Source organism: Bos javanicus, chromosome 11 (genome assembly GCF_032452875.1).
Source record: "Bos javanicus breed banteng chromosome 11, ARS-OSU_banteng_1.0, whole genome shotgun sequence".
NCBI lineage: Eukaryota > Metazoa > Chordata > Mammalia > Artiodactyla > Bovidae > Bos > Bos javanicus.
Window position 1 is genome coordinate 23,152,705 of NC_083878.1, and position 25,968 is coordinate 23,178,672.

The following is a 25,968-nucleotide window of genomic DNA, read 5'->3' on the forward strand; positions in this document are numbered from 1 at the left end:
GGTCAAAGAAATAAATCAAATGCTTATTTTCTCTTTCATTTTCTTCCCTTATTTCTCTTTCTCTTTTTATGACCAGGTTTCTCTCTTTAAACCTTTTAGCTTTTCCTGACTCCTTCATATATCTCAGGCATCCCTATTTTTCTTTTAACCTAATTATATAAATTAGACAACTTTATCTTTCTCTACTATAAGAGAGATTTCAAGCACCTGAGATGAGAAGGAAGTAAAACTTGGTTGAAAGAACTGGATTTAAATCACAACTTGGTCACTCTTTTCTTCTATGGAATAGTGAATCTGTTTGAGTCTGGACTTTCTAGTCAGACTGCTTGGATTTTAATTCCAGTTATGTAATCTCACTAACTAACTGATCTTGAGCAAATATTACCTCTGTGTTTCTCAGTTGCTCCATGAGTAAAATAATTAGAGTTCATACCAGTTAGAGTTTTTATGAGGATTAAATAAAAATATAAAAAAAATGCTTAGAATAATATCTAGTATAAAGTAAAAAACCCTATCTTTGCTAGTATAATTAGGCTATTATTATTTGGTAAGTCATTGAATTTTTATATCTCAACAATGGCAGATATTGTTCTCTACATTGGAAGTCAACAATTCAATAAATTTTTATTGCAGGTAAAGCCAAACTGAAGGTATAAAGGTAGTATAGACTGTAGGTTACCGATATTTTAGTAGTGTTACCAATAGAGTAAACTGTGTTTAGAGTTAAGATGAGGTTGCTGGGCTAAGTTCTTATTGTTCTCCAAGCTGAATTCATCCAGTGTTGCTGCGTCTCCAGCTCATTTGTCTGAGAGCTAAGATGCAGAAAGGACAGACTTCTATCATGGGGAGGACTGGTTAATAGGTACAGCTCTGCTCCCCAGTTGTTAGGTTGCCCGGCTTAGTAAAGGAGATGTACTGAAGCCTGTAATTTAGGCTTCCTCTTGGAAGCTACTCTGGTTATCAATCATTCACTCAACAAACTGTGTTCCAGTGAATCCTCTAGGCCCTAGGAATAGAGCAAAAAAATGAAAATTTATAATCTACCTGGGAAAGGCATATAATAAGCAAAAATAAATTATGAATTATGCAACTAGTGTAATAAGTGGTGCAAATTCAGGGGAGGAGAGGAAGAAGTACCTGGAGCTGAGGGCTATAAATTTCTGAATCTAGTGTTGGGAAAATCACTCTAACTTTTGGGCAGATACCTCTGAAGATAAAAACAGAGTTCCATTTGACTAAGGAATGGGCAGTTTCAAAAAGTACATGATGTGGGGTGAAAAAGCAAGAATTTGGTTAAGCTTGAAATACCTGTTAGACATCTGTGCAAAGATATTGTATAAGCTACTAAGTTATCTCAATATGGAGAACTGGGGAACAGTCCTGGCTGGATATATAAATGTAATAGTTATTGACATATAACTAGTACTCAAAGCTATGAAACTAGATATGATTATATAGGGGGGCAATGAAGTTAAAAAAGAGCATCAAAGAAGGAATAAGAAAAGATAAAATAGTTTATTTTTCTTATTCTTAATTGACTTAATAGACTATTTGTTTAAAATAATAATAGTCACAATGCTTTTGATTATTCATATGTATATTATATATATGTGCTTAAATATAAGAAATAAATGACAAAAAATAGTACAAGAGACAGAAAATAGGATTATTTTGTTATTGTAAAATACTCATGCAAACTGTGAGTAGGATAGTGTTATGTGAAAGTTGATTTGAATTACTTATGAATGTATATTAGCAAACTCCAGGGCAATTACAAAAAAAAAATTTTAAGTGTAATTAGTATGCAAAGAAAAGAGAGAAATGGAATTATATAAAATGTTCAATTAAAAACACAAAAGGAAGAAAAAGTGGAGGACAAACTGGGAGAAAGGAACAATGTCAACAAATAATAATAACAAATATGGTAGATATTAAGGGATTGTGGGATTTATGGTAGCTCTATTTTCAGTTTTGAAAGGAATCTCTATACTACTCTCCTAGTGGCTGTATCAATGTACCTTCCCACCAATAATGTAGATGGGTTTCCTTTTTCCATACCCTCTCTTGCATTTACTGCTTATAGACTTTTGTTGATGGCCATTACCAGTGTGAAATGGATAAAGAAGATGTGGTACATATATACAAAGGAATATTACTCAGCTGTAAAAAGAAGAAAATAATGCCATTTGCAGCGACACGGATGGACCTAGAGATTCTCATACTGAATAAAGTAAGTCATACAAAGACAAATATATGATATTGCTTATATGTAGAATCTGAAAAAAGGCTATAAATCTACCAAACCAAAATAGAGTTACATATGTAGAAAATAAGCTTACTGTTACAAGGGGGCATGGGGGAGGAAGTGATAAATTGGAAGATTGGGATTGATACATACACACTACTCTATATAAAATAGATACCTAACAAGGACCAACTGTATAGCACAGGGAACTCTGCTCAATACTCTCTAAAGGCCTGTGTGGGAAAATTATATAAAAACAGTGGTATATGTATTTGTAAAACTGATACACTTTGCTGTATACCTGAAACTAACACAACATTGTAAATCAGTCATACCCCATTAAAAATTAAAGACCAAGAAACCCACTTTAAATGTAAAGCAACGTAGATTAAAAGTTAAAGAATGGAGAAAACTGTACGGTGCTAACATTGATGAATAGAAAGCAGAAATTGCTTTATTAATTTCAAGGAAAGGAAAGTTGTCAGGGTTAAAGAGGCACGCAATGTAATAATAAAAGTGCCAATTCGTCAAGAAGATGTAATTGTTAACATGTATTTATCTAACAAAATAGAGAACAATAGAGAACCAAACTGTATAAAGCCAAAATGGACAGAATTTTAAGTTGGATAATCACTACCCCTCTCTCACAAATGGACAGATCAATTTAGCAGGCAGAAAAACCAGTCTTTGCAAGAAATGGTGCTGGACCAATTGAATATCTACACACACATGAACATACATGAATACATGCACACATACAGAGAACCAGACACGTACCTTACATCCTTAACAAAAGTTAATCGAAATGAAATGTAGATCGAAGTGTAAAACTCAAAACTTCTTGAGGATAATATAAAAGAAAACAAAACTTCTTGAGGATAATATAAAAGAAAAGTTAGATGATTTTGGATATGGTGATGACTAAGATTCAACACAAAAAGCCTGATCCATAATCTGGACTTCATTAAAATTAAAAATTTTATGCTCGGCAAAAGACACTGTTAAGAGGATAAGAAGATATTCAGGAAATCTTCAGAAAAGACACATCTGATAGATAACTTTTATTCAAATGCTCAAAACACTTAACATGTAACCATATGTAAACAAATAACTCAATTTAAAAATAGGTTAAAAATCTGAATGAACATTCACCAGAAAAGATATATAGATGGCAAATAAGCATGTGAAAACATGTTCCCCATCATATGTCATCAGGGAAATGCAAATTAAAGTAATGAGGCACTGCTACATATCCATTCAACTGGACATAATTAAGAACAACAGCAAATGCTGACAAGGATGTGAAGCAACAGCAACCCTCATTTACTGTTGTGGGAACACAGAATGATATAGTGGTATTAGCAAAAGCCCCTGGTGCTGGGAAAGATTGAAGGCAGGAGGATAAGGGGACAACAGAGGGCAAGATGGTTGGAAGGTGTCACTGACTCAATGGACATGAGTTTGAGCAAGCTCTGGGAGATGGCGAAGGATAGAGAAGCCTGGCATGCTGCAGAGCATGGGGTTTCAAAGAGCTGGACATGACTGAGTGACTGAACATCAAATTAGGAGACAGTTTGGCCATTTCCTACAAAACTAAAATACCAAGCCATCTAACAACTGCACTCCTTGGTATTTACCCAAAAGAGCGAATTCACTGAAAACTTAGTTCTACACAAACAACTATGCGCAGATATTCATAGAAGCTTTATTCATAATTGTCAAAACTAGTCAGCCAAGTTGTTTGACAGTAGCTGAATGGATAAGTAAATGGTAGTACCTGCAGATAATGGAATATTGGTCAAACCTGAAAAGAGATGAGCTATCAAGCCATTAAAAGACATGGAGAAATCATAAATGAATATTAGTAAATAAAAGCAATCAATCTGAAAAGGCTAAATACTGTATGGTCCTAACTATTGGCATTCTGGAAAAGGCAAAACTATGGAAATAGTGAAAATATCAGTGGTTGCCATGGGGAAGGGGAGAAGGAGGCATAAATGCACAAAGCACAGAGGATTTTTAGGGCAGTGAGACTACTGTGTATGATAGTAAAATGGTGGATTCGTGTTATTATACATTTGACCAAATTCATATAATGTACAATACTAAGAGTGAAATGTATTGCAAACTATGGCCTGTGGGTAATCATGGTTTGTCAATGTAGGTTCCTAAATTGTAACAATGTGCCATTCCAGTGGGAAATATTCATAATGGGGAAGGATATGTGTATGTGAGGATAGGAGGCTAATGGCTATCTTTGTACCTTCCACTTAATTGTCCTGTGAACCTAAAACTACTCTAAAAATTAAAATCAATTAAAAAAGCATGCTAGATGGCCAAATATTTAGAGTCAAGGCACAGGGTATTCAAGTGATAGAATATATATGAAACACAAATAGTTCTGTGAAAAATCCATTGAAAAGCATTCAGTGACTATATTTTTATTAACCTTGTATGGTCATCCATATTTTAATATTGAAAGCTTCATATTTTTGTATGGACAACATAAAATATGCTATTGACATAGACATTAATGAATAATATCTTTAATAGAATTCAACAAGTGCTTTAAAAAAAGAAAAAAAAACAACAACAACTGCGTAACTTTACAGCTTAAGGAACTAGAAAAAGAACAAACTAAGCCCAAAGTTAGTAAAAGAAAGAATAAAGATCAAAATGGAAATAAATGAAATAGATATTAAAATGACAATATAAAAGGAATGAAACTGAGTTGATTTTTTAAAAAATTAACAAAATAGACAATTAGCTAGACTTACCAAGAGAAAAAAAAGACTCAAATGTATAAATGAAAGAAAATATATTACAATTCATACCACAGAAATACAAAATCATAAGAGACTATATGGCAACAAATTGCAAAATATAGAAGAAATGGATAAATCTCTAGAAATATACAACCATATCAAGACTGAATCATAAATAAATAGACAATCTGAACAGATCAATTCTAATAAAGAGAAGAGACTGAATCAGTAATCAAAAGCTTGGAACAAAGAAAATATTAGGAACAGATGACTTCACTGGTCAATTCTATTGAACTTTTAAGAACTAATACCAGTTCTTCTCAAACTCTTAAAAAGATGTGGAGACACTTCATAGTTCATTTTAGAAGCTCATCATTACCCTGATACCTAAGTTAGGCAGAGACACTGTAAGAATAGAAAATTACAGGTCAATATTCCTGATAAATATAGATTCAAAAGTCCTCAACAAAATATTAGCAAACAGAGTTTGAATTTAGTAATACATGAAAAGAATCATACACCACAATTTACTCTAGAGATTCAAGGATGGTTCATCATGTACAGATCAATATAAATGATATATAACATTAACAAAATAAAAGATAAAGATCATATGATCATCTCAATAGATGGAGGAAAGCTATTTGACAGAATTTAACATCCATCATGATTTAAAACAACAACAACAAAAAAAACCAAAAAACTCTCAACAAAGTGTATAGAGCAAGCATTTCTTGCTTGCAAGAGCCTAGCACATCATGCAAACCACTTCAGAAGTGTAAGTTGAGCTTATTTCTTTGGTGTGTTTAATGAAGGAAATCTTATCCTGTTGCCAGTGACTGGTTCCTGCTTCTGAAAATCACTCTGCTGGTTTCCTGCTAAAATTCAGTTCAAAATTCCAGTATTCTTTCAGAGTTTACTAAAGTAAAAATTCTCCCAGTAGTTTGATTTTTGTACATCCCCACATCTTTTGACAAGTCACATTTTTGTTCTGTGGCTGACAGATCACTGTGTTTTTAATATCTTCACTAGACCTACTTTATCCTAATTAGGCCATCCTTGTGGCAAGACCCAAAGCACATACCCAGCATCTGTTACTAGGAGGATGTTATCTAGAAAAGAAAGGGAACATTTCTTTTCACAAATTTTCTATTGTTGGTTATTTTCTTCATTTCAGCTGCTAATCTCCTCAGTGAGGTGATATTGTTCAGTTCAGTTCAGTTGCTTAGTCATGTCCGACTCTTTGCAACCCCATGGACTGCAGCACGCCAGGCTTCCCTGTCCATCACCAACTCCTGGAGTTTACTCAGACTCATGTCCATTGAGTCGATGATGCCATCCAACAAGTAAAATTAACTTGAGATCTTTATTTTGGCTTTATATGGTTCTCTTCTGAACTTATTTTTTTTCAAACAAATGTTTATCTTACTATATTTTATGAGTCTGTGATTTTGACAAGTGAGGGACAAAAACCCCACAAACAAAATAAATTGCTGTAATACCACATTTCACAAAGTGCAAAAAAAAAAAAAAAAAAATACACAAAGTTTTAGAGTCTCTCTCTCTCTTTTTTTTTTTTTTGGCTTAGGATTTTAAATTTGTTCTTGCCTGGAAAATCCCATGGACAGAGAAGCCTGGTGAGCTACAGTCCATGAGGTCGCAAAAGAGTTGGCCATGACTTAGTGAATAAACAACAACAAAACATGGTTACCTTAAGGGTAAATGATTTTGATGGGAATCTACTTTTTCCTACCTCTATTTCCCCCCCCGCCCCCGCCCAAATCCCGTGGATTCAGTAATTACTTTTTGAAGAGAGGAGGTAGTTTCAGATATTATTTTAAGATGCTTTTGCTCTATTTTGGCTTTTCTGGTGACTCAAATGGTAAAGAATCTGCCTGTAATGCAGGAGACCTGAGTTTGAGTTCTGGGTTGGGAAGATCCCCTGGAGGAGGAAATGGCAACCCACTCCAGTATTCTTGCCTGGAGAACTCCATGGACAGAGGAGTCTGGTAGGCTACAGTCCATAGAGTTGCAAAGAGTTGGACATGACTGAGCAACTAACTAACACTGTTCTAGTTTGTATATAATGCTTTAATTAATTTAATTTTAAAAATTCTTCAAAATATCAAAACACTGGCCTGGTTCATGCACATTTTCTGACTTAGTAAGCCTTGCCCTGTGACAGTAATAACCTGCACTAATAAAAGGACTTGCAGAAAACTTAAGAAACACTGCCATATGGTTAACCTGACCTGGTTTTATTTGATGTGAGGTTTCCCAAAGTAATACAATACATGTTTTCTATGATTCAAAAAAGAATCAAGGTTTATTCCTGATTTGGGTCCAGGTCATGCAAGAGACTTTAAGAAGGGAAAGACAGATGAGCTTCATTCAAGATAATTATAAAATCTTTTAAAGCTTTGGATGCTGGTGTCATAATTTTACATTTTTTTATTTGCTATAGTTTTCAAAAGTATATGCTCTTGAGTAGCTGTTGTACAGCCCCTATTCCCACTCTTCCAGTGGTCATTAGTGAATTCCTTTAAAAATACAATTTCATCTGTAAATTACCTAGATAACCAATTAAATAAATATAATTGTGTATAATGAAATATACAATAATTATTAAATAAACCATATGTGTGGATTAGGGTTATAGATAATTTTTATCTCTTCATTGTAAATCTTTATAGTTTCCAAATTATCAACAATTAGCATGTATTATTTTTGTGATCAGAAAGAAATGATGTTTTGAAACACACTTCATTCTAAATATGGGACTTAGTATGTTTCTAAATATTCATATTGTCAAATAGTATTCAAGGACTATATGAGAAAATAATATGCAATTAATAAGTTAAAAGTAGTTTATTTAACTCATATATTATTATGGAGCCAAATTCTAGAAAGCTGTTCTTAGGTGTACATTTATATGATTTCTTTCTTTCTTACTCTTATAGTGATAATCACCAATATTTTACATAGAAAATTTTACATAGAAAATTACATAGAAAATTGAATAAATATATTTCAAGAAGAAATTATTGTCAAAAATTATCATAAAGCCAGCAGCACATTCACAACAGAATCAATCTTGTCATCACTTGTTTGAAAATCCTGCATCTTCACTGGTTAGAAAATAACATTCAGACCTTTTTTAATGCCATTTGCTGTCTGAATCTAAAATGTTTCCCCAGTACGTCATCCCAAATGGTCTCTTCGCACTGGCCTTCAGTCCCATCACATTTCCCAGCAATTTATAAGCCCAAACTACAGAATTATAAACTAGTATATTAAATATCTGTAATATAGAGTTTTGCCAAGAAAATGCACTGGTCACAACAAACACCCTCTTCCAACAACATACGAGAAGACTCTACACATGGACATCACCAGATGGTCAACACTGAAATCAGATTGATTATATTCTTTGCAGCCAAAGATGAAGAAGCTCTATACAGTCAACAAAAACAAGACCAGGAGCTGACTGTGGCTCAGATCATGAACTCCTTATTGCCAAATTCAGACTTAAATTGAAGAAAGTAGGGAAAACCATTAGACCATTCAGGTATGACCTAAATCAAATCCTTTATGACTATACAGTGGAAGTGAGAAATAGATTTAAGGGACTAGATCTGATAGATAGAGTGCCTGATGAACTATGGACTGAGGTTCGTGACATTGTACAGGAGACAGGGATCAAGACTATCCCCATGGAAAAGAAATGCAAAAAACTAAAATGGCTGTCTGGGGAGGCCTTACAAATAGCTGTGAAAAGAAGAGAAGCAAAAAGCAAAGGAGAAAAGGAAAGATATAAGCATCTGAATGCAGAGTTCCAAAGAATAGCAAGAAGAGATAAGAATGCCTTCCTCAGCACTTAATGCAAAGAAATAGAGGGAAACAATAGAATGGGAAAGACTAGAGATCTCTTCAAGAAAATTAGAGATACCAAGGGGACATTTCATGCAAAGATGGGCTCGATAAAGGACAGAAATGGTATGGACCTAACAGAAGCAGAAGATATTAAGAAGAGGTGGCAAGAATACACAGAAGAACTGTACAAAAAAGAGCTTCACGACCCAGATAATCACGATGGTGTGATCACTGACCTAGAGCCAGACATCCTGGAATGTGAAGTCAAGTGGGCCTTAGAAAGCATCACTATGAACAAAGCTGGTGGAGGTGATGGAATTTCAGTTGAGCTATTTCAAATCCTGAAAGATGATGCTGTGAAAGTGCTGCACTCAATCTGGCAGCAAATTTGGAAAACTCAGCAGTGGCCACAGGACTGGAAAAGGTCAGTTTTCATTCCAATCCCAAAGAAAGGCAATGCCAAAGAATGCTCAAACTACCGCACAATTGCACTCATCTCACACGCTAGTAAAGTAATGCTCAAAATTCTCCAAGCCAGGCTTCAGCAATACATGAACCATGAACTTCCTGATGTTCAAGCTGGTTTTAGAAAAGGCGGAGGAACCAGAGATCAAATTGCCAACATCTGCTGGATCATGGAAAAGCAATCGAGTTCCAGAAAAACATCTATTTCTGCTTTATTGACTATGCCAAAGCCTTTGACTGTATGGATCACAATAAACTGTGGAAAATTCTGAAAGAGATGGGAATACCAGACCACCTGACCTGCCTCTTGAGAAATCTGTATGCAGGTCAGGAAGCAACAGTTAGAACTGGACATGGAACAACAGACTGGTTCCAAATAGGAAAAGGAGTTCGTCAAGGCTGTATATTGTCACCCTGCTTATTTAACTTCTATGCAGAGTACATCATGAGAAATGCTGGGCTGGAAGAAGCACAAGCTGGAATCAAGATTGCCGGGAGAAATATCAATAACCTCAGATATGCAGATGACACCACCCTTATGGCAGAAAGTGAAGAGGAACTAAAAAGCCTCTTGACGAAGGTGAAAGTGGAGAGTGAAAAAGTTGGCTTAAAGCTCAACATTCAGAAAACGAAGATCATGGCATCCGGTCCCATCACTTCATGGGAAATAGATGGGGAAACAGTGGAAACAGTGTCAGACTTTGTTTTTTTTGGGCTCTCAAATCACTGCAGATGGTGACTGCAGCCATGAAATTAAAACACGCTTACTCCTTGGAAGGAAAGTTATGACCAACCTAGATAGCATATTCAAAAGCAGAGACTTTACTTCGCCAACAAAGGTTCGTCTAGTCAAGGCTATGGTTTTTCCTGTGGTCATGTATAGATGTGAGTTGTACTGTGAAGAAGGCTGAGTGCAGAAGAACTGATGCTTTTGAACTGTGGTGTTGGAGAAGACTCTTGAGAGTTCCTTGGACTGCAAGGAGATCCAACCAGTCCATTCTGAAGGAGATCAGCCCTGGGATTTCTTTGGAGGGAATGATGCTAAAGCTGAAACTCCAGAACTTTGGCCACCTCATGTGAGGAGTTGACTCATTGGAAAAGACTCGTATGCTGGAAGGGATTGGGGGCAGGAGGGGAAGGGGACGACAGAGGATGAGATGGCTGGATGGCATCACTGACTCGATGGACGTGAGTCTGAGTGAACTCTGGGAGATGGTGATGGACAGGAAGGCCTGGCGTGCTGCGATTCATGAGGTCGCAAAGAGTTGGACACGACTGAGTGACTGAACTAAACTGAACTGAATACAGAATATACCATTTCTGACCTTCTCATCTCTCCTTAAAATGCCAACACTTCCTCCTCTTTCCTCATTCTTATAGGATGACTTCTCTGAGCAAATGATTTCTTTGTGCAAATAGAAACCATCAGAAGAGAATTTTTCAATCTTTCCATTACCAAATCCTCTTAGGATCTGCATTGTTACCCTCCATATTTCTCCTCAAGTAAAGGGTAAGCTCTCCTTACCCCTTTCTGCTTTTCACTTTTTTATTGGATCTCATCTGTTTCTGGATATAGAAACATTTCTCCTGCAACCATCCACTCCCTTTACATATACATCAGGGATCTTTCTTTCTTTATAGAATTGTTTTCATTGGAAACAAATAAAAATGTCTTTCATCTTTATATGCCTCTCTGGAGGGCAAATCCCTCTCTAGTTACTGCCCCATTGCTCTTGTCAAGGGAAAAAAAAATAGTTTAGGTAACTCAAGTATCAGTTAAAGGTTTTATTCACCTGATTCATATCAAGGACTATCTGAAGACTAGGTAACTTGTTGAGTCAAAGCAGGATTTTATAGGGGGAGGAGCAGAAACGGAGACTTGTGGTTTCACTCACATAGCAGTTTTCACCTCTTACTCTTGTGAAATTTGCTGTTGGTTTGGTTGAAAATTGTTCCACTTTTCCATTCCTTCTGCTTGGTATTCTTGGCACAATGACATCCCAGTAACTGTCAGAACCATTTTTATCAATAGCTGCTTGGTAAGCCTGTGGTTTTACAGTTAGACAAGGTTCAAGGGTGGGAAATTTAGCAAAACAGGAGGAAAAGGGGGAAAAAGGGAACAGAAGCAGTGGTTGAAGCAGAGGTAACTGGAGGCACTGTATCACATCTGTTTTAGTCCTTTATATTCTGCTTTCCTTTTATAGGAAAATTCCATGAAATTCTTTTCCATACCCCTTATGAAATGCTCACCTCCCATTCTCTCTAATCAAGCTATCTCCGCCAACTAATCAAGCTTTCTTCCCAATACTCCAGTGAAAACCCTCTTGTCAAATGTTTTCAATGATTGCCATTTAAAAAGTCAAATCCAATATTAAACACCAAGTTCTCGTCTTACTCAAAATTTCAACATCATTTGATGTTGTGCAATTTCTGCCTTGTTAATTGGTTAACATCCCCCTGGAAGATAATCTTAGTTCAAATCATATATACAAGCCACCCAAATAAATCTTTAGGTCACCAAAGAACTCATCACTCCTCAATCCAGTGATTGAGTCTTTATCTCACTTGATATATTTGATCCAGTCATCTGTCTTCACCTGCCTTGTGGGATTCCTCCCTGTCATGTTTTTCCTGGAGATTTTCTGAACTAACTGTCCATTTCTTCTCAGTCTCTTTTCAGTAGCTCTGCCTTTTCCTCTAGACTTTGTATGTTACGCAATATCAAGGCTCACACTTTCTGTTTCCTGTTTGCATTCTCTTGTTTCCTAGATGATCTTATTTGGCACTGCTGGTTTTCAAATGAAAATCTATATGCTGATGTTTCACCGTCAAAGTTGTATCTCTAGACCCACAATTTACCTTGAAATCCAGTCTCTTTCACTTTAGAAGATAAGGGTTTCAATTGTCTGGTTCACCCAGCTCTGTTACTAATGTCTGAAATAGTCCCTGACATATGGTTTATACATTTCATACATCAAAAGTATATTCTATACATTTTTGTTGAATCAATGAATGAATAAATTCTCTGTTATTCTTATAGCTGTGATGTGCTTAGTTGCTCAGTCATGTCAGACTCTTTGTGACCCCCTGGACTGTAGTCCATCAGGCTCCTCTGTCCATGGGTTCTCCAGGCAAGAATACTCCTCCAGGGGATCTTCCTAACCCAGGGATTGAACCCAGGTCACCCGCATTGCAGGCAGATTATTTACTGTCTGAGCCACACAGCCTATTATCTATTCATAACAGTTTCATTGTGGAGCATCCTCTTAATCCTGGAATGCTAATTTTAACTACTTCTTTTTGAGAGATCTTCTAGATCTTTCCCAAGCATGAGTCAGTTGTTAATTGATCATGCCTTTGTCATTCTGTACCATTTTGCACATATCCACAATACCATTATTAGATTGGAGAACTTTATAGTAGTCACTGGTATATGTACTGGTACATCCTGCTGCTGCTAAGTCACTTCAGTCGTGTCCGACTCTGTGTGACCCCAGAGACGGCAGCCCACCAGGTTCCCCTGTCCCTGGGATTCTCCAAGCAGGAACACCGGAGTGGGTTGCCATTTCCTTCTCCAATGAATGAAAGTGAAAAGTGAAAGTGAAGTCACTCAGTCGTGTCTGACTCTTAGCAACTCCTTGGACTGCAGCCTACCAGGCTCCTCTGTCCATGGGATTTTCCAGGCAAGAGTACTGTAGTGGCTTGCCATTGCCTTCTCTGGTACATCCTATTAGGATGTAAATTGAACACTGGAATCATGTTTTATACACCCTTTTGTCCCCAACATCTAACACCGTGCTTGGCATTTTATGGATACAATGATATTTTTGTTGCAAATGTGAAACTATTTTCTTCAGTTTGCATAATCAGAAGTTAAATCTGTTTTAAAACTTCCTGAAGTTCTCTTTTTTCCTGACTTATCCATGCAGTTATCTGCCTATTTCTGTAGATTCCATGACCAATTCTTTTGTTTATAACAAAGATGCTCATTCCATTATCCTATTGGCCAAAGGTGTTCCATTATAGTTATTTACATAATACATGAACCGTGAACTTCCAGTTGTTCAAGCTGGTTTTAGAAAAGGCAGAGGAAACAGAGACCAAATTGCCAACATCCCCTGGATCATCGAAAAAGCAAGAGAGTTCCAGAAAAACATCTATTTCTGCTTTATTGACTATGCCAAAGCCTTTGACTGTGTGGATCACAATAAACTGTGGAAAATTCTGAAAGAGATGTGAATACCAGACCACCTGACCTGCCTCTTGAGAAATCTGTATGCAGGTCAGGAAGCAACAGTTAGAACTGGACATGGAACAACAGACTGATTCCAAATAGGAAAAGGAGTACGTCAAGGCTGTATATTGTCACCCTGCTTATTTAACTTCTATGCAGAGTACATTATGAGAAATGCTGGGCTGGAAGAAGCACAAGCTGGAATCAAGATTGCCGGGAGAAATATCAATAACCTCAGATATGCAGATGACATCACCCTTATGGCAGAAAGTGAAGAGGAACTAAAAAGCCTCTTGATGAAGGTGAAAGAGGAGGGTGAAAAAGTTGGCTTAAAGCTCAACATTCAGAAAATGAAGATCATGGCATCCGGTCCCATCACTTCATGGGAAATAGATGGGGAAACAGTGTCAGACTTTGTTTTTTGGGCTCCCAAATCACTGCAGATGGTGACTGCAGCCATGAAATTAAAAGACGCTTACTCCTTGGAAGGAAAGTTATGACCAACCTAGACAGCATATTGAAAAGCAGAGACATTACTTTGCCAACAAAGGTCCATCTAGTCAAGGCTATAGTTTTTCCAGTAGTCATGTATGGACGTGAGAGTTGGACTGTGAAGAAGGCTGAGCACCGAAGAATTGATGCTTTTGAACTGTGGTGTTGGAGAAGACTCTTGAGAGTCCCTTGGACTGCAAGGAGATCCAACCAGTCCATTCTGAAGGAGGTCAGCCCTGGGATTTCTTTGGAGGGAATGATGCTAAAGCTGAAACTCCAGAACTTTGGCCACCTCATGCAAAGAATTGACTCATTGGAAAAGACTCTGATGCTGGGAGGGATTGGGAGCAGGAGGAGAAGGGGATGACAGAGGATGAGATGGCTGGATGGCATCACTGACTCGATGTACATGAGTCTGAGTGAACTCTGGGAGTGGTGATGGACAGGGAGGCCTGGGGTGCTGCGATTCATGTGGTCGCAAAGAGTCGGACACGACTGAGCGACTGAACTGAACTGAACTGAACTAAATAAGGAAAAAATAATCATTCTGTGTTGGATTCAATCCTGATTTAAAAGCTTTTTAAGGCAGAAATAACCACAGGAATCAGTCCATCCTAAAGGAAATCAGTCCTGAATATTCACTGGAAGAAGTGATGGTGAAGTTGAATCTGAAGAACTGACTCATTTGAAAAGACCCTGATGCTGGGAAAGATTAAAGGTGGGAGGAGAAGGGGATGACAGAGGATGAGATGGCTGGATGGCATCACTGACTCAATGGACATGAGTTTGAGTAAACTCTGGGAGTTGGTGATGGACAGGGAAGCCTAGTGTGCTGCAGACCATGGGGCCACAAAGAGTCGGACACGACTGAGTGACAACTGCACTGAACTGAACTGCAGCAATCGAAATACAATGTGGATGTGAGTTTGGAAGTTTGGGACTTCTTTATAAATACAAATTAATTTCTTTTTATGTGTTGTTTATTATTTTCCATCATCAACTCAATGTTATTTACATATCTGTACACGTATGGATGTATAAATATATCCACAAACACCTGTGATGGAGAGTGAGAGTTCATATTAGAAAAAATTACCTCAAAATTATAGTTCTCTCTGCGAGATGATTTTTATTTATATTTTTTCTGTATTTTTCTTTTTTGTATTTTCAAAATTAGTCCAATCATCTTATATATTTTGTCTCAAAAATATACTAGTCTAAAACAAAAGGAGACCTACAGAGTTCTCAAATCTTTTAATCAAGTAATAAAATTAGTTTTTAATGTAATATAAAAATTTTCATTTTTTTTTTTAGGAATTTTTCTCTTGTGTCTCAAAAGTGATAAAACTAGTAGAATATAGCAGTGGATGGCGTGGTAACCAGAAAATTCATTGACTCAGAAAACCCTGATCTTGGTTCTCACTTTTTCATAAATTACGTGACATTTAGAAGAGACATCACTTTTCTGACTATAAGTACCACCATCTCTGAACCTACAGAGCTGGGGCAGGGTACCTTTAAAACTCCTCTGCACTCATGTGTTCGTTATGAAAATACTCTTCTAAGGACTCATTGGAGAAGACTCTGATGCTGGGAGGGATTGGGGGCAGGAGGAGAAGGGGACGCCAGAGGATGAGATGGCTGGATGGCATCACCGACTCTATGGACATGAGTCTGAGTGAACTCCGGGAGTTGGTGATGGACAGGGAGGCCTGGCGTGCTGCGATTCATGGGGTCACAAAGAGTCAGACACGAGTGAGCGACTGAACTGAACTGAAGAACTATTTTGTACCATGTTGCTTAATTTACATGAGAGACTAATTTCGTGTATTTCTGGGTGCTATTTGAAATGATTTCAAAGTGTCTGAAATTTAGAAAATATCCAGTTCTGCAAACCACAGTGTGATAAATATGGCAGAGTTCAACATCAATCTTGAATCTTCAGTTGGGAATTTCTCATTTCAGTTTCTTGTGGGAACCAACCCTTACCAGCACATTATTTTTTTAATAACCATATATGGTTCCATTATGATTCTGAACCTTCCTAGGTGCAAGCTACACTTCTGAAATGTGAGAGAACATTCATTTTGGACATCATAAGTGTAATTTCAAACACTTCCTTTAAAAAACAGGAAAAAAAGAATCTGAAAACGTTTCTATAAAATGGGCTTCCTTGAATATGTAGAAGTTACATATGTGCCAAATTGTGCATGAATATATTAAGACAGGATGCCATTGATAAACGCTCATCTCATAGCCCTGGGCAGGTGGTTAAGAAGCAGTTAAAGGAATTGTAAGAATGCCTGTGGAAAATTTAAACTCCTGCCAGCTGACACCTTGGGGCTCCTGCAATGCGTGGGAGAGACGTATGGTAATGAATGTGTGTGCCAGGCGAACTCTGTTTAAAAAAAAAAAAAAAAAAAAAGTTTTATCATGGGCTAAATCCAGCTATTTTTACTAGAATTGCTACCTTGATTTGTTCTTGGGAGATTTCCTGCCTGATTGCCTCCCTCTCTGGGGATTGACCTTCTGCGAAAAGCAAGGAGGGTAAAATCCTTGAGAAAGCAAGGAAACTGGCAACAATGGGACAGGGACACAGCACAGGGTGGAAAGGAAGGTGGAGGCTAAGCGCCTCTGGGTGGGGGAAGGCAGGGAGGCGGACAGTGCATAGCAGCCCACCCGCTGCCTCCAGAAAGGCAGCAGCTTAAAACAGGGCTGAGGTGGCTCAGGCGGTAAAGCATCTGCCTGAAATGCAGGAGACCTGGGTTTGATCCCTGGGTCTGGAAGATCCCTAGAGAAGGAAATGGCAACCCACACCAATATTCTTGCCTAGAAAATTCCGTGGATCGAGGAAGCCTGGTGGGCTACACCCCATGGGGTTGCAAAGAATCGGACACAACTGAGTTCGCATTTCGCTTTAATAGTAGTAGTATTTATAAAACATATTTCTCTAAAGAACTCAAAGCACTTCCCACTCCCAATCTTATTGTGGCTGGGGAGGCCCAGTTACTCTACCCCAGTTAGTCGGGGAGTGTAACGAAGAGAATCTAGTAGCTTTTGAGGACCATTGTTCTTTCCTGTAGCATCTAGAGCCCAGGAAAGCAGGAACTATGGAAGCATCAATACCTTTCTCTTCATGATTATTATTATTTTTGTTTATTGTACCCCTCAGGAACAGAAACAAACAAAAAAAATCACATGCTTTTGCTAAAATTTTGCACTCATTTTGCAACTTTGCAGAAATAATTTTGTCATTTCTTAGCCTGTTTCGCTTCTTAAAGTAACTTCTCTTTTCCTGGGTATAATTAGCCATCATTGCCTTTTTAATGGCCTCACATACACAAGGCTCATTATTAAAAAATCATTTGGATTTTTAAGCTAAATTTCTCGATTTTCATATACTGTATACCATATTGACCATTTTTTAAGCATGATAGAACCAAAGGAAAAAATCAGTCTTAAAAAAGTTTATGATAATCATAAGCAGTACCACTAATATGGGGTTTTCCAGGTGGCGCTAGCGGTAAACAGCCTGCCTGCCAATGCAAGAGATATAAGAGACCAGAGGTTTGACCCCTGGGTTGGAAACATCCCCTGGAGGAGGGCATGGCATCCCACTCCAGTATTCTTTCCTAAAGAATCCTGTGGACAGAAGAGCCTGGCAGGTTATAGTCCATAGGGTCACAAACAGTCAGACAAGACAAAAGTAACTTAGCAAGCATGCATGACTTCTGAATATTTCAATATTCACATCATCTTTAAAAATGAAGTAATTGTTTAATATTCACTATCTGATAGTCATTTATATGTTGTTATATTTCTTCAAAGTATGCAACTGTGAAATAGTCAACTAACTGCTTAATTTCTCCTACTGAAGTATTCTTTTCTTTCCCATCTGTCCACCTCGACAGTATAAAATTCAAGACTACCAAAGATGTGATATGAATTTAGTGGCTCATTTTCCAAATTTTCTAAATACACAGCAAGGTATGAGTACATTCAATAAAGAATGTTGGCTAACAGATAATGAGCGTAAGGTGATTGCTGTTGTTATTCAGTTGCTCTGTTGTGTCCAGCTCTTTCTGACCCCATGGACTGCAGCGTGCCAGTCTTCCCTGTCCTTCACCATCTTCCGGATCTTGCTCAAATTCATGTCCATTGAGTCAGTGATGCCATCCAACCATCTTATCCTCTGTCTCCTTCTTCTGCCTTCAGTCTTTCCCAGCATCAGGGTCTTTTCCAATGAGTCATCTCTTCTCATCAGGTGGCAAAGTATTGGAACTTCAGTCTCAGCATCAGTCCTTCCAATGAATATTCAGGACTGATATCCTTTAGGATTGATCTCCTTCAGTCCAAGGGACTCTCAAGAATCTTCTCCAACAACACAGTTAGAAAGCATCAATGCCTCAGTGCTTAGCCTTCTTTATGGTCCGACTCTCACATCCATACATGACTACTAGAGAAACTATACCTTTGACTATAAGGACCTTTGTTGACAAAGTAATGTCTCTGCTTTTTAATATACTGTCTATGTTTGTCATAACTTGATTACCTTCTTTTTAAAATTTAGTGTGTATACATCTTTCATGGGGGATACTCTCAATGGGTAGTTTGGAAAATAAATAATGACAACTGTGGGACATACTGAAGAATTGATGCTTTTGAATTCTGGTGTTGGAGAAGACTTTTGAGAGTCCCTTGGACTGCAAGGAGATCCAACCAGTTCATCCTAAGGGAAATCAGTCCTGAATGTTCATTGGAAGGACTGACGCTGAAGCTGAAACTCCAATACTTTGGCCACCTGATATGAAGAGCTGACTCATTTGAAAAGATGCTGATGCTGGGAAAGATTGAAGGCAGGAGGAGAAGGGGACAGCAGAGGATGAGATGGTTTGTTGGCATCACCAACTCAATGGACATGAGTTTGAGTAAACTCCAGGAATTGGTGATGGACAGGGAGGCCTGGTGTGCTGTAGTCCATGGGGTCACAAAGAGTTGGACACAACTGAGTGACTGAACTGAACTGAACTGATGGGACATATCCTGATGGTGTCTTTTGTTCCAAGCTTGGAGGTAAAATATTAGAGAACACATGAAATAAATAACATTTGAAGATTTTCCCACTCACAAATGGCTCATGCCTGTTACCTATTTTCAAATTATGTATACTGACTGTAAATGTGATTTTTTTAATATTGAGCTAAATAAAAGAAACAAGGGCATATTATTTTGGAACTAGAAGAGGTTTTGAAGAGCTCGTCAAAAGCCTTAATTTTATGGAAATTTAGATATCTTGCACAGAAAATTACTCTTCTGATAGAAATGTCTGTCTCACCACATGCCAAGATTCTCTACCCCCACAATGTTCTGTGGTTCATGTAGCCACAGGAATGTTGGTGTGCAAATATATAGTTGTATAATATATGTTGTACTGAGCCATCTTGGGAAACTTTAATAAAACAACATTTATTTATGTCTAAACATTTTCTGGGATGCTTTTCAGAAGTCACCGCTGGAGCCAAAGTTGCCCTTGTCTTTAGAGTTTTCCTGGTGTTCAGTAAATAATCCTCAGAATGTGAGCATGAGTTTTTATTCTGATATCCATTTCCTTGAATTAATTTGGATGAAAAAGGAAAGTGAACAAAATTGTTCCAATATGTTATAAACACACTCATCTTCTTGTGGAGATTCTTATTTAAAAACCCTGGAGCCATAGTTTCGGCAAAAAAAATAAAAAGAGAGAGAGAGAAGATGTAGCAAAATTCTCTCATCTTGATTATGATATTAGAAAATATAAGTAGCTTATTTTTTTGTCAGAGCTTCACATCATGATTCTTTAATTAGAATCAACAAAATGTATTTTCAGAGTTCATATAAAAAACATGATTGTTTTTCTCCTGAAAATAATGTGCAGTAGTCAATATAATTTTCCAGACAAGATCACAATAATTTCTTGGCTTTCATCACATTAATCCCTCTGTGTCAATAACAGCAGCATGTTTCCAAGCACATTTTACAGAAGGGCTTTTCCAAAATACTTGCTGTGCTAGTAAGTTAAAAGAGTACCTGTCTTACCTCTTCTTCTCTCCCACCCCATTTTCCTGGCTCCTGACACATAGCAAGAAAGACTTTTTACTAATATCTTTAATCTTTCTGTTTTGTTCTTTCTCTTTCTGTCTTTGTGTTTGCCCCCCAGATATATATATATATATATATATAAAATATATTACTGTTGGGCTCCTCTGTCCATGGGATTTCCCAGGCAAGAATACTGGAGTGGGTTGCCATTTCCTTCTCCAAGGGATCTTCCCAAACCAGGGATAGAATCAGTATCTCCTGTGTATATATATTATGTGGGCTATATGCAAATAGATCTATAATTGTTTAAATTATAATTTACATATATTACCATGCAGCATGTTATATTAATTATTGAACAATGTTAAGATTATTTTAATTTTCTTGTCCAAGATGAATCATTTTTTTAGAAGTAAGTTGCCATGGCAATTTTGAAAGAGTTTGATTTATTCTATTGAAACACATAACTCTCATGCTTTCAATGTTGTTGATTTTCAGACAAAGCAGGTAAAATTTCAAAATTGAATTATGCATCTTACATCGAAGACAGCTTTTAGCTAAGACTAAGCTGTGCCCTGAAACTCAATAGCACAACCTATACAGTTCATTGATTTAAATATGTATTAAATTTTTTTTATTGAAGGATAATTGCTTTACAGAATTTTGTTGTTTTTCTGTCAAACCTCAACATGAATCAACCATAGGTATACATATATCCCCTCCCTTTTGAACCTCCCTCCCATCTTCCTCCCCATCCCATCCCTCTAGGTTGATACAGAATCCCAGTTTGTTTTTCCTGAGCCAATACAGCAAATTCCCGTTGGCTGTCTATTTTACATATTATTCTATGTATTCTATGTATGTCAATTTTACTGTTTCCATACATCTCACCCTCTCCTTCCCTCTCCCCATGTCCATAAGTCTATTCTCTATGTCTGTTTCTCCATTGCTGCCCCGTAAATAAATTCTTCAATACCATTTTTCTAGATTCTGTATATGTGCGTTAGAATATGATATTTATCTTTCTCTTTCTGACTCACTTCACCCTGTATAATAGGTTCTAGGTTCATCCACCTCATCAGAACTGACTCAAATGTGTTCCTTTCTATGGCTGAGTAATATTCCATTGTGTATATGTACCACAACTTCTTTATCCATTCATCTGTCAATGGACATCTAGGTTGCTTCCATGTTCTAGCTGTTGTAAATAGTGCTTCAATGAACAATGGGAGACATGTGTCTTTTTCAACCCTGGTTTCCTAAGGGTATATGCCTGAAGTGGGATTGATGGGTCATATGGTGGTTTTATTCCTAGTTTTTTAAGGAATCTCCATACCGTCTTACATAGTGGCTGTATCAATTTACATTTCCACCAACAGTGCAAGGACGTTCCCTTTTCTCCACACCCTCTCCAGCATTTATTGCTTGTAGACTTTTTGATGATGGCCATTCTGACTGGTGTGAGGTGATATCTCATTGTGGGTTTGATTTGCTTTTCTCTAAAGATGAGCAATGTTGAGCATCTTTTCCTGTGTTTGTTAGCCATCTGTATGTTTTCTTTCTGACTCACTTCAGACTCACTCACTTTTCCCCACTTTTTGGTTGGGTTGTATGTTTTTCTGACATTGAGTTGTATGAGCTGCTTGTATATTTTGAAAATCAATCCTTTGTCAGTTGTTTCATTTGCTATTATTTTCTCCCATTCTGAGTGTTGTCTTCTCACCTTGCTTATAGTTTCCTTGTCTGTGCAAAAACTTAAATTTAGTCAGGTCCCACTTGTTTCAGTTCAGTTCAGTTCAGTCGCTCAGTCGTGTCTGACTCTTTGCGACCCCATAAATCACACCAAGTAATAGTCTTCTACTATTATTGTGTTACTGTCAATTTCTCCTTTTCTGTTTGTTAGTGTTGTCTTATGTGTTGAGGTGCTCCTATGTTGGGTGAATATTTACAATTGTCATATCTTCCTCTTTTATTGACTATGTAGTGGTCTTTTTTATCTCTTGTAATCTTCTTTATTTTAAGGTCTATTTTTTCTGATATGAGGATTGCTACTCCAGCTTTCTTTTGCTTCTCATTTGCATGGAATATATTTTTGCATCCTCACACTGTCAGTCTATATGTGTCTTGAGGTCTGAAGTGGGTTTCTGGCAGACAGCATATATATAGGTCTTGCTTTTGTATCTATTCAGCCAGTCTGTGTCTTTTGGTTGGGGCATTTAATCCATTTACAATTAAAGTAATTATTGATATGTGTTCCTATTGCCATTTTCTTAATTGTTTGGGGTTGATTTTGTAAATTTTTTTTTCTTCTCGTATTTCTTGACTGTATAAGTTTCTTTAACGTTGGTTGTAACACTGGTTTGGTTGTACTGAATTCTCCTAACTTTTGCTTGTCTGAAAAGCTTTTTATTTCTCCATCAATTTTGAAGAAATTGCCAGTAATTTCTTGCTGGGTACAGTAATCTTGGGTATAGATTTTTCCCTTTCAGTACTTTAAATATATCCTGCCATTCCCTTCTGGCCTGCAGAGTTTCTGCTGAAAGATTAGCTGTCAAATGTATGGGGTTTCCCTTTTATGTTTAGTTGCTTCTCCCTTGCTGCTTTTAATATTCTTTATTTGTGTCTAGTCTTTGTTAGTTTGATTAGTATTTGTCTTGGCATGTTTTTCCTGGGGTTTATCCTGTATGGGACTCTTTGTGCCGCTTGGACTTGATTGACTATTTCCTTTTCCATGTTGGGGAAATTTTCAGCTGTAATCTCTTCAAAAATTTTCTCATATGCTTTCTTTTTCTTTTATTCTGGGACCCCTATAATTAGAATGTTGGTGAGTTTTATATTGTCCCAAAGGTCTCTGAGACTACCCTCAGTTCTTTTCATTGTTTTCACTTTATTCTGCTCTTCAGAAGTTATTTCCACCATTTTATCTTCCAGCTCACTGATTCGTTCTGCTTCAGATAGTCTGCTATTGATTCCTTCTAGAGTATTTTAATTTCAGTAATTGTGTTGTTTGTCTCTGCATGTTTATTCTTTAATTCTTCGAGGTCTTTGTTAATTGATTCTTGCAGTTTCTCCGTTTTGCTTTCAAGGTTTTTGATCATCTTTACTATCATAATTATGAATTCTTTTTCAAATAGTTTGCCTATTTCCTCTTCATTCATTTGGACTTCTGTGTTTCTAGTTTGTTCCTTCATTTGTGTAGTAGTTCTCTGTCTTTTCATTATTATTTTTTTTAACATCGTATTTGAGGTCTGCTTTTCCCAGGCTTCAAGGTTGAATTCTTTCTTCCTTTTGGTTTCTGCTCTCTAAGATTGGTCCAGTGACTTGTATAAGCTTCTTATAGGGTGAAATCTGTGCTGAGTTTTTCTTTGTTTGTTTGTTTCGCCTCTGATGGGCAAGGCTGAGGTGAGGTGGTAATCTTATCTGCTGATGATTGGGTTTGTATTTTTTGTTTGTTTGCTGTTTAGATGAGGTGTCCTGCACAGGGTGCTATTGGTGGTTGGGTGATGCTGGCTCTTGTATTCCAGTGGTTTCCTTTGTGTGAATTCTCACTATTTGGTACCCCCTAAGGTTAGTTCTCTGATAGTCTAGGGTCTTGGAGTCAGTGCTCCCGGTCCAAAGGCTCAGGGCTTGATCTTGAGTTTTGCGTGGGTCTGTATATTCTTTTCTGCTGGTCAGGTACTCCTGTCCACTCAGCTGGTGTTCTGCATGCACTTCTGTGTCTGAAGGAGTATTCCTGATGTATCCATGGAGAGACATACTCCATGTCCACTTACTCCTCTGCCATCTTGTTCTCTTCCTAAATATGTATTTTTAAGCTGTGTGTTATTTCTGGGCTAGAATCACTTTCAAATATTTATATAGGAAAATGATCTTAGGAAACACTTTAGGAGAAATCCAAGAAAACCATAGAGTTAGATCACCAGTCACACATATACACCCCCAGACTGGACCGAATAATAAAACTGTGGACAATATATACTGATTGTTCCTTCAGTTCGCTACTTTTTTTTTGAAAAAAATTTTGACTCTTCTATCACAAAGAAATATTTTAAAGGTTAAGAAGTTGTTATCCCATTCATTAATACCCACATGAACATTTACTGAATACTATTTAGGATGGTTTAATCTTACTTCTTACAGCAATTCTTTTGTAGTGTCAACTTTATTTGTGATATTGAGGGAAAGGTATAATATAAAATAAAGTGGTACTATATAGCAACTAATCCTTGACAGTTGAATACGCATGCCCTCTTTCTGACTTCCCCATTTAAGACTGAATTTTAATAACTGCAAAAATTAAGCAAGAAAAATAACTACACCAAAGAGTAGAAGAGCTAACCTGACTTAACTGTGAGGCAAACATTACAATCTGCATTGAAGCAAATGCAACTGTAATAGTAAAAACATATATTTTATCATAAATCTGAATTTTGTGAGAAATATCTATTTTTGAATATTCTCACATATTTTAGAATTTCAGACTTAAGATGATAGAACACAAACATTTATTCCTTTTAGATCACACTCAAATGTCAGACAGGGGAAGAATTTTTTACAAAGTGAGCAAATATTCTAAGACTAAATGAGAGGAGTTATTAGAGTCACAAATTTCACAAGCTAATAAGCAGGTATACAAACAGGTCTTAACTGAAACTTGATCTCTAAGCCAGGGACAAAAGCCAAGAAGCAATCAGTTAAATACTAGCTAACAACCCAAACACACAAATGTTGATAGCACTTGTAGCTTTGGAAATGGCAATAAAACTAGGACTAAAAAGAGAAGTATTGAACAAAAGATGGCCTAAGATGAAATTAAGAAGAAATATCTAGATCCTCTTCCTCCTGAGCAGTGAATCCACACCCGCAGAAAACTGAAGATTTAGTTTCGGGAAATTGTGAAGAGAACATCTGCTCTTGAGAATAGTAAATGGAGCTGAGAATAGAGACATTCTGAAAACTCAGGGATCAACTGAATGCTGAGATTCCCTGCTTTTTTCTCTAGTTATTAAGGGCTGAAATCCTAACCTCCAGTATCTCAGAATATGACTGTATTTGATACAGGACCTTAAAAGAGCTGGTGAAGCCAAAATGGAGCGTTTGCAGTAGGGCCTAATCCAACCTGACTGGTGGCCTTATAAGAAGAGGAACTTGGGTGTATAGCTAGGGACCAGAGATACACACACACAAGGGGAAGACCACGTGCAGGGGGGAAGAGCACACTTCAATGAGGTAAGAGAGAGGCCTCAGTTAGTTCACTTCAGTTGCTCAGTCATGTCCGACTCTTCGCAACCCCATGAATCGCAGCATGCCAGGCCTCCCTGTCCATCACCAACTCCCAGAGTTCACTCAGACTCACGTCCATCGAGTCAGTGATGCCATCCAGCCATCTCATCCTCTGTCGTCCCCTTCTGCTCCTGCCCCCAATCCCTCCCAGCATCAGAGTCTTTTCCAATGAGTCAACTCTTTGCATGAGGTGGCCAAAGTACTTGAGTTTCAGCTTTAGCATCATTCCTTCCAAAGAAATCCCAGGACTGATCTCCTTTAGGATGGCCTGGTTGGATCTCCTTGCAGTCCATGGGACTCTCAAGAGTCTTCTTCAACACCACAGTTCAAAAGCATCAATTCTTCAGCGCTCAGCTTTCTTCACAGTCCAACTCTCACATCCATACATGACCACAGGAAAAACCATAGCCTTGACTAGACGGACCTTTGTTGGCAAAGTAATGTCTCTGCTTTTGAATATGCTATCTAGGTTGGTCATAACTTTCCTTCCAAGGAGTAAGCGTCTTTCAATTTCATAGCTGCAGTCACCATCT

The 25,968-nt window shown here is 37.4% G+C and overlaps 1 long non-coding RNA gene across 1 annotated transcript in view; it reads left to right on the plus strand.

Annotated features, from left to right (window-relative positions):
* Window positions 1–1,778: 1,778 nt before the first annotated feature.
* The window catches only part of LOC133256516 (uncharacterized), a 46,770-nt gene continuing 22,580 nt past the window's right edge, over window positions 1,779–25,968 (plus strand). The window contains exon 1 of the long non-coding RNA XR_009739235.1: window positions 1,779–2,230. This is a non-coding gene — a long non-coding RNA (uncharacterized LOC133256516). The remainder of the gene's footprint in view (window positions 2,231–25,968) is intronic.